Consider the following 10,854-nt stretch of genomic DNA (forward strand, 5'->3'; position numbering starts at 1 on the left):
CACCCATTTTATACTTGGTAAGAGTAGGGTGCTATATGAGTTGTTGTGATTAGGCTAAGGAATCAGCCCATTTGCTTCCAATCAAGAGCACCTATGCTGCTGAAATTAGAGGGAGTTATAGAACATGGAGAATGGTAAGGTTCCGTGAGGTTTCCTCCTCTAATATCCAGATAAAGGGACTTCAATTATAATTAACGCCTTGAGATCAGTCCAAGAAGAGGTGAGGAGAACAGACGGGTCTTAGTATCGCATTTCTCCCTTGAGCTACTAAATCGACTGAGCGCACTATTAGACGCTAGAAGATATGTCACAAGCCGGGAGATTAACTTCGAAGGTAGCCGGAATGATTATCCATCACTTATCAAGTTGCCTACAATAATAATTGCTACACTAGTATTCCAATGGCCTCGACATGATTAAGCAAGCTATTGACTAAAAGCCCAGAGTCGGCAGGAATGATATACAGATAATCGATATCGACATACAGAGTTCAAGTTGATGATTGGATGTTCATCATAGTGTCACCTAGAAAAGGAACTTGACCTAGAATATATTAGACGGTATCAAGTTACTCATAAGGTGGGCAACGTGGCTGGTAAGTTAAGCTTACCACCTCAGTTGGAAACTATATGCCCAGTCCATTAGATACTGACGAGTCACCTAGGGTATATTGCATAAATGAGGTCCAGTAGATGGAATCCTATGAGGAAAATCCTACCACCATCCTGGATCGGCAAACTAGAAGATTGTAGACTAAAGACGTATCTTCCGTCAAGTTACGGTGGAAAAACCAAAACCAGAAAGAGGATGATCGGGGAACTGAAGAGAACATAGAATACAAGTATTTGCACTTGTAACCGATGTCTACAGGTAACTCCAACTCTTGAGAACTCGTATGTTAATAATATAGATGGGAATGCATGTGATAGCATAAAGGAAAGGAACCCCTCTATAATTTATATAAAGTCTTACAGAAGGTTGCATTTAACATTCGGGGACGAATGTTCTAAAGGGGGGAAGGATGTTACACCCCACGTCTTTGAACTCGGAATGTCCCTTAAGTTACTTAGAAGCTAGCATGTGAGCCACTTAAGTTACGACACTATCAAACGGCTCTAAGGAAGGGAGAATGTGATACCCCATACTAGAGAAGGTTGGAGATGAAATCATAAGAGTCCGGAAGGAATTGGAGGCCAAGTAATGAGTCGTAGGACTCGATTTACCTATGTAAGCTACTAAGTTAAAAGTCATATGCACTTGAGCTACTTAAGCATATATCAAACTTACGTAGCACGGATTACATAGGTACATAAAATAAGACGAGATTACGAGCCCACGAGGAAGGGAAAAAAGACGACACGTGGTAGCCAATGAAGAAGCGACACGTGGCAGCACCTCAAGCAAAAAGGTGACCCGCCTGCTTGGGGTCAAGTAGGTGACCCACCTGCTTGGGGGGGTGGACCCCACTGCCACGTGGTAGCCCATAGTTGGCAGCATGATATGGTGGCCCAATAGGGGCTGGACACGTGTCACCTCTTGGGGTTGACACGTGTCACACCCTAAAGCCACATATATATGTTGATATATATCATATACTTCAGTTATCCATCAAAACATCAGCCAACATAGAGAAAAAAAACGTGAGGGAGAGAAATAGAGAGGCAGCCATGGTTCTTGAAGTTTAAAGGTTAGTTTTCTAATTTTCTTCCGTGAATTAATTATATACGGTGTACCTTAAGTACGTGGATACGTATATATGTATTTTAAGACCTTCATGGAAGTAAAACTCCAGCTTTGCAATTGGGAATTTGGAAGAGAAAATAAGAGAAAATGCTAGTTAACAAACCCGTTTTTGGAAGAGACAGTGGTTAGTAATATTCGTATAACTTCTTGTGTACAGATTCGTTTCGAGTGATTTAATATGTTTTGGAAATGTATTTCGTGGGTCTATAACTTTTATTCAGACTAAAAAATCCAGTTTTACATGTATCAGCTCGAAAAATGGTGATGAAGCATAGAGGAGGTACTGCTCAGATTTGGTTTTGGAAATTCTACACGGACAGCTGTAAGTATTTTGGTCATATCTTTTTGTAAAAAATTGATGTAGGGATGATTCGAAATTTTTTGCGACCCTAAGACACATGTAAATAACTTTCATGAAGGACGTAAATCCTGTTTCCCTCCATTACCCCTTCGAAATGAAGCGACAAGGTAAAACAGTAAGCTGTCCAGATTTCACATTTTGGATAGTTTTGGCGAGTTTGACAAGTTTAACGTAAGATAAGGCCTTTCCTTTTATATTGGAGTTTATGGTATTGTTATATGGTGTATTACACCCCTTGTATGCTGCTGGAAGTTTAAGAATGTCGTAGAAATGCTCGACGTTCGAAATAAACTAAATTGGAATCGCTAGAAGTGAATTGTCATCGAAATAAAGTGTCGTTCTTGTGAGTTGCTGCTGCAGGGGTGTGGCTTGTTGTTTCAGGGACTAAATATGTCCTAATGTGGGTTAGGGTGCTGCTGGTAGAAGCCACATGACCCCTCGTTATGTATAATTAAAGGCGTCACAAAATAAAGGCTAGACGCCCTATTTTGATATCGTATTTTTGAATAAGTCGTTTGGAGTTTATGTTGTATATTGTTGGTATGAATTGTTGCAGGTTGTTGTTGTTGGTTGGATGTAGGTCTTAGGGACCTGATTGGAAATTTGGATAGGGCACATTATAGGGGAGGTGCTGCCCAATTTTCGTTAACGCCTTAACAAACTAAAGAACTAGTCGAGGAAACGACTAAGGGAATAGATTCCATTAACATTAAGGCGTAACCTCAGATACTGAAAATTTAAGAGTAGTTGATATTCGTATTACTTTATATTGAATAGGTTCAGAAGACGATGAGGCAAGCAGGATAAAGGGTAACTCCCAAGAGGTATGTAAAACGTTCTCTTGGCATGTTTTGGTATAGGCTCGTACAGCTATCTTTCTTTCCTTTTGGCAAGTTTTAGCCTTAAGTGAATTATGTGTGGAATGTGGGGATAATTCCATTCCCAAAACTCCAAGTACGCCTCATAACCCCTATCCACTGCTTAGTTTTGGAATTTCTATAAGGATTGAGTATTGCCTAGTAAGGCTTCTACGTGTTAAACAGTAGTGTGTGAAAAGCTATCTCTCATTTACCTTGACACGTATTTGGTACAAAAATGAGATTATGATGCCATAATGATTCACCGAGCCCCATGATGGACCGGGTACGAAATATGTGTATGCAGATCCCCTGAAAGAAAGTACAGACTACATAAAGCTTATTCTTTTTCTTCTTTTGGGCATGCCTTTGTCTTAGTTGTAAGTTGAATATGATCTGAGCTCTAGGGTAACTCTATTCTCGAACATCTCTTATTTACTTCTGAATATTGAACTCCTACGGTAACCGAACTATTTCCCTGGAAACTGTTATATGCTAAAGAAATAACAAATATATACAGGCTCCAAGTCTTACAGACTATATTTTAACAAATGTTTCTGGTTCCATAAGCGATTTGGCTTTACTTTAGTACATGTCTAGGAGCCCCGAGGTTATAATTGAGACAGCCCATAATGGCATTTAGAGGACACTCGAGATGACTACACTGTTACTCGGGTCCTCAAACAAAAGCTTAACTTTCTTATTTTGTCGAGTCTCTGATAATGATTTAAATTGCATATAGTTACTCACTACTCTACTCGTGTATATTGTAACACGTCTTTCCCTGAGTCCCAGGCCAGGATATGTTCTCGTGCACAGTTCACTGCATTATTCCCTGAGTCCCTCAATAGAGGGCCAGGATACGTGTATAGATATATGATGATTTGTTGTAATAAGGTGGTGATGGCACTGGGGCCATGATGGTTTTACAGAGATGATTTTACAGAGATGATTCACCGGACCCCCGAAAGGGCCGGCTATATGATATGACTCGAACATGCATGTTTTTATAATTCACAAAGTACAGGTACAGGTTTCTGAATTGATATCTTATCCCCTGATTCTCTATCTCAGATATGCTTCCAGTTGTATTATATTATATTTTACATACTCAGTACATATATCGTACTGACCCCCTTTCTTGGGGGGCTGCGTTCATGCCCGCAGGTACAGATATAGATTTTGGGAGTCCGTCAGCTTAGGATTCCATGCAGCTCAGTTGGAAGAGGATTCATTGTATCGGGGCCTAGTTTTGTGATACTATCCACGGATGTATAAAAATATTTCATCCATTCAGGGGTACGGTGGGGGCCCTGTCCCGCCATATATTGTCATTTATATGTTTAGAGGTCTGCAGACATGTATATGTGGGTTGTGTATGTCAGTTTGATTAAGCTGGGTCTACATGATATATGATATATGTTATTATGTTATGGCAGCCTTATCGGCTTGTGTGCCCTGTCATGTTGTGATACAAACGAAAAGGGCTACAGTTTATGAAAATGCTATCGCCCAGTGGGGCTCTGTTACATGATATTGTTTTATTTACGATTCAATGTGACCTCAGCTAATAGATATATGTACGGGGGGTCCAGGTCGGACCCCAATCGCGGCCTACGGGGTTGGGTCGTGACAGATATCATACATTGTTTACTCACATTTTGTTCCCCACATTCATTCAACCATTAAATCTTGTAGTTGGCCTTACGTTTCATGCATGGAATCCCCTATTTCTCCATAGCATATGATCCCACCACATTAGCACAACTACCATTATCAATAATCGTAGAGAAAATTCTACCCTTTATCCCACATTTTGTATGAATTTTTTTTATTTGTGCCTCATCAAGCTCTCCTATATTAATATTCATAAGATGCCTAACTACCCCCAAAAATTGTCCCTCATGATGAGGAGCCACATCTCTCTCTTCTTTACTCCCAACTCCCTCTTCTTTTTCTCCATCACTTTTTTCACTCTCATATTCCCCATTATCTTTAATTAAGACAACTTTTCTATTTGGACATTCGAATGCCTTATGTCCCCTCCCTTGACACTTATGACATTGTATAGCACTAGATGGTGTATAACGAGTAAAAGTTTTGTGTTAAAAGTTTTACCTCCATCTGTGGACTCCCATTTACCTTTGCCCTTACCATCTTGTGATTTAGGCATAGATTTTGCATCATGTGTTGGCCATGGTTTCCTTTGAGTTGTAGTATTTAGTGTGATAGTAGTAGTGATAGTGTTGATGAATTGATAGTCCTGAATGTTGTCATAAATGATTATCTAAAAACCTCTAGAATGAATGGGAAATTGATTGGTTGAAATGTTTGATCTGATAGAACGAATGAGTTGAAAAGAGTCCAAAAGAGACTTACCAATTTATTTTGATTTAGATTGACTGTCTTATAATCTTAAGACTTAGGAGGAGTATCGAGAACCGAATTGGGTAAGAGTAAGTAATAACTCGAACCCAATAACTATATCGCTAAATATAGGAGAGGATTGAACAGTTAAAGTTTGATGTTTTCCAAACTATTGTCTTCACATGATAGGACTTGATTGATTATGGATCCATTATTGTTGATTCGTTCTTACCCTGGCAAGGTATGGATAGGCGTGGCAATAACATTAGCTTGTTTACTACCACTGGCTCATAAGTGATGGTTGTAGGATAAGAGAAACTCCTATATAGGTCTTGATAGTACTCTAATTTGGATTGGAATGGATTGTATTGGATTGGTCTTTGTCTAAATCTTATTCTTGTTTAGACTTAGGACATCTTGATTAAGATGTTCACCTTCCCGATTTGAGATCTCTGAGTTGATTTGATTCTACCTTGATGCATGTTTCATTCTGCTATTTTACATACTCGTACATTATATGTATTGATATCCATTTGGGCATGCATCATTTTATGATGCAAAGACAGGTACTAGAGATCATTAATATGTGCATCATTGAGGATCTATTTGCTTCCAGCTAGTTTGTGAGTCCTCCCTATTTTCGGAGGATACCACAGTTATCCTTTCAGTTTTGAGTTAGCTTTCCTTTATTTGATTTGTATTAGCCATGAACTTGTCATTGGCACCTCTTATATTATTAATAAATGCTTCATCGACTAGAGTGTTGATGATGTTGATTCGTTTGTTTTGACTAGTTTCATTCTTTATAGTTGTTGATTGGATAGATGGGTGGCCTTTGGCCTTATTTATGAATGGAAATCTTAATGAATTGAGTCTTCTGATGATTGAGTATGATTGAATGAATGTGTGATTGGACCAAATAGTTCTCTTGAGCACCAGCAATGGTCTTTAGCATCGGCCACATCTAGTGCACCCTCTCGAGGTGTAAAAATTATATTAAGTCTCTTGTCTTATAACTACGTGCCACCGTAGGATTTTCCCTTTTGGCCTAGCCAGTGGATACACATATAGCGTATCTACATGACCCGCCTAGCGGGGTAGAGTCTACCTTGCCAAGTAGATTCCTATTTTCCATTATTTAGGGAGACAACGGAATTCCATGTTATAGCTCGCATGGTCTTATTGTCGGTTATAATTCTATTTCACACATGTATAATCTCTTTTATATACGTTTTACTATCCCATTTATGTTCATTAATGCTTTGATCAAATTATGTTTTCTCATGACTTTACTTATTCTTTTTTACATCATGTTTGTTATTTGATCATTGCATCTCATGTTTTATATTATATGGCATGCCCACATACTTAGTACATTCAAACTTATTAATGCAAATTGTTGCCTACATTGTCTCATAATGTATAGGTCAAGGACCACATTCCTTCCACATGTGACTAGTTAGGTTTCTATCCTATGAAGATTGGTGAGTCCTCATCTATCAAGAGCAAGTTATGAGTTTGTTCTATTTTTAAGACTTTTGTTATATTCGTATTGAGGATGAGCTAGGAACATGTCTTAGCCCCTGGCCATCTTGAGTAGTAAAGGCATTATTGGACAAATGATGTAGAATCTATGTAGTTGTGTTTACACTTTCGTTAATTATTAAAGTTTTGAGACTCTTTCTTATGATATTTTCGCTTTACTTTACCTTATGTCATTTCCTAAATGCCTCATAGCCTCCTATTCATACATGTGGCGCACTGACACTACTTGATGTGGCATGTTAGACTCTCTATGACACATTTCTGATACCAAATTTATCACGACCCAAGCTAGGTGTTATACCCTACACTTTTGGTACATGGGAACATCTATTTAGCTTCTCTAAAGATACCATGTGATCCATGTTATGCTATCAAATAACTCTAAGGAAGGGAGGATGTAATGCCCCGTATTTTGCATAAGCTAGTTCTATGTGAGTAGTGATGGTTGGAAATAGGTTTGGAAGGATTTAAAAGGAGTTGGAGGCCAAGTAATGAGTCGTGGTAATCTACCTACTCGCGCAAGCCACCGACTTAGATGTCTTACATAATTAAGCTCCTGGAGTACATATCGAGCTTAAGTAGCGAGGATCACATAAGTTCTTAAAGTAGGACGAGATTACGAACCTACGAAAATGAGCAAGTAGGTGATGTACCTACTTGAAGTAGGTGATGCACCTACTTGGAGTAAGTAGGTGATGAACCTACTAAGGTGGACCCCATGAGAACATGTGGCAGTAGTGGAGTAGATGCATGGATAGACATGTGTCTCCCTTAGGGCTGGCCATGTATAGAGGCTAGACACATGTCATCCTTAGGAGATGACATGTGTCACCTTTAAAAGTGATGTATATAAAGTCAAGTTAATGACTAAGGGTCTCATTTCTTCATCTCTTATACTTAGAAAAGTTGGAGAAAACTTGAGAGGAAGAAGAAGGGTACGTCTAGGGTTCTAATAAGGTAAGCTCTCCGATTTTGATCCATAAATTAATTATATAAGACATTCTTTGACCCATTGGAAGGTGATTAATAACGTAAATCAATCATTAGGGCAGCAAGGAAGCTCAATGTGAACCTATAACTTTTGGCAAGTTTCGAAAGCTCGTTTGTTAAGGTATGGCTTGACTCCCTTTTCACATATTTGAGTAAGGGTGTAAACATGTTATGGATGTGTAAATATGGACTGGAAACATAAAAATTATGCACGTTCCTGTTGAAGGGTGTTGAAAATCGTGTAGGGGCTGTTTTGAAGCTAATCTAGTAAATTAAAGTTTAGTTAGTGTTGTCATTATTATGGTGTTGTATTTGGAGGTGGTTTGTATATGTTGCAGGGCTGGGAACACGGTTAAAAATGGGTATAAGTGTTGTCGTGTGAAGCCATGTGGTTCTCTTTTCCATTTAATTGTGATTTTATGAAATAAAGACTGAAAACCATATTTTAAGGTTATCGTTTTGAGTGGGCTATTTGGAGCTTGTATTGAATAGTGTTGTAGTAGTTACAGTGTATATGGATGGTGGTTGTTGTTGTTGATACGGTTGTGCTAATCGGAGGTTAATTGTAAGTTTGGATAGGGTGAGTTATAGGGGAGATGTTGCCCGATTTCCATTAACTTCTTAACTAACTAATAGACTAGTCGAGAAAGGCGAATGAGGAAATAATTCCTATGGATACTTGAATGTAGATTTAGGAGCTGGAAATCTGAAGGTTATTAATATTAGTATTACTTTCATGTTGAATAGGTTCAATGGGTAACAAAGCAAGCTTGGTTAAGATTGGCCCACAAAAGGTATGTAAAGCTATCCCTTCCTTCTTTTGGCTTGTCTTTGACATAAATGATGAATGATATGAGCTTGAGGGTAATTCTATTCATAAATGCCGAGTGTAATTCATGATCCTTATTTTCTTCTTGATGTTAGAACTCTTATAATATTTGAGCTATTACCTCTCAAGTCTTCTATACGCTGGAAAGTAGTTAGTATGTAAAGCCTACCCCTTCTTTTCTTTTTGCATGTCTTAGACGTAAGTGATAAATGATATGAGCTTCGGGGATAATTCCACTCATAAGCTCCGAGTATGACTCATGACTCTTATTCACTTCTTAATGTTAAAACTCTTAAAGTAGTTAAGTTATTTCCCTCGAGCCTTTTATATGTTGAATAATAATTTGAGGTATAAGCTCTTATTCCTAAGGACTCTATGATGACAAATGTCTCTGATTCCATAAGCTGTTTAGCATTGTCTTGATACATGTCTATGATTTCTGAGGCTTTATTTGATATGACCCCTAACGACATTTAGAGGGTACTTGAGACGATGACTACCCTGATCTTCAAGTGATGGTTCACTTGACTATTCTATTGAGTCTCAGATGATGATTTAATTTGCATATGGTTACTCACTACTTTGCTCATGCATACTGTTAATACATCTTTCACTGAGTTTCGGGATAGGAATGTTATCATGCACAGTTTTACTAGATTATTCACCGAGTCCCATAAAGGGTCGGGTACGCTATATGATGATATAATTATTCACCAAGCCCCATAAAGGGCCGGGTATGATATATGATTATATGTTTATTCACTGAGTCCCATAAATGGGTCGGGTACGATATATGATGATATGGTTATAGCACTGAGTCCCTCATTAGAGGGCCGGGTACGGTATATGCATGCATATGATGATATAGTAATGTATTTGTAACACCGAGTCCGAAAATGGGCCGGGTACGATATGTGAGAATGATATACATGTCTCCATTTTATAAGATGCAGGTACAATAATTTGGTAATTGTTATACTTATCCCCTGTATCTCTATGTTAACTATAATCTCCGTATGATGTTTTATGCTTTACGTACTCAGTACATATATCGTACTCACTCCCTCTTTTTCGGAGGCTGTATTTCATGTCCGCAGGTACAGATACACATTTTAGGGACCCGCCAGCTTAGGATTTCCAGTCAGCGATTTCGGGAAGAGCTCCATTGTGTCGGAGCCTAGCTTTGTGGTACTGGTCTTCTAACGTATATATTTATTTATTTAGGGGTACGGCGGGGGCCCTGTCCTTCCATATGATACCGCTAACACTCTTAGAGGTTTGTAGACATATGTATGTGGGTTACATGTAAGTTTTGTTCAGCTGTGTCTATATGATGTGCTGTAAATATTAATATGTTATGGTAGCCTTATCGGCTTGCGTGCCCTTTTATGATATGATTAATGGTAACTCCTCAGGAGATAAATAAAAGAGGCTATATGTATATAGGAACGTCATAACCCAGTGGGGTTCTTATGTATAGTATCACATTGTTCCTAGTTCGACTTGGCTACAGCTGATAGAATGTATACGGAGGTCCAGGTCGGACCCCAGTCATGGCCTATGGGGTTGGATCGTGACAAAAGTGGTATCAGAGCAGTTCATTCTCGGAGTGTCTACAGACTGTGTCTAGTAGAGTCTTGTTCATCGGTGTGTTGTGCACCACATCCATAAATGGGAGGCTACAGGACATTTAGGATATTGTCTTTCTTTCTTTCCTTACATCGTGCGATAGAGCTATGTTATTAGGATGATCTCACACTAACGTATCATCATGTTTCCAGTGATGCCTCCAAGGAAAGATTGTTTTTGACCTCTTTTCCTGTAGGTAGGTACACATTTGTGTGAAATATGGAGAGGCCAGCTTCAGATAGTGGGGGGTGCGGAGAAGGCCCCTAGGGTAAATTCAGGACCTTAGGCTCCAGGATCGAGTCGAAGGAGACCCAGTTATTCTATTGAGACCGATCCCTTTGAGGACCCAATGACAATTCTCCCAGAGAGTTTGATATTCAGAGAAGTGGTCTCAAAATCCAAACCATTTGCTCTTATATAAGAACACTACGTCAGATAGGCTGCCCCGATAAGTGTTACAGAATATTCTATCCCCCTGTCCTGGTCATTGGTAAACCAAGAGTTACCTGGTCATCTATGTTCCCTGAATTCAA

Source organism: Solanum dulcamara, chromosome 3 (genome assembly GCF_947179165.1).
Source record: "Solanum dulcamara chromosome 3, daSolDulc1.2, whole genome shotgun sequence".
Taxonomy (NCBI): Eukaryota; Viridiplantae; Streptophyta; class Magnoliopsida; order Solanales; family Solanaceae; genus Solanum; species Solanum dulcamara.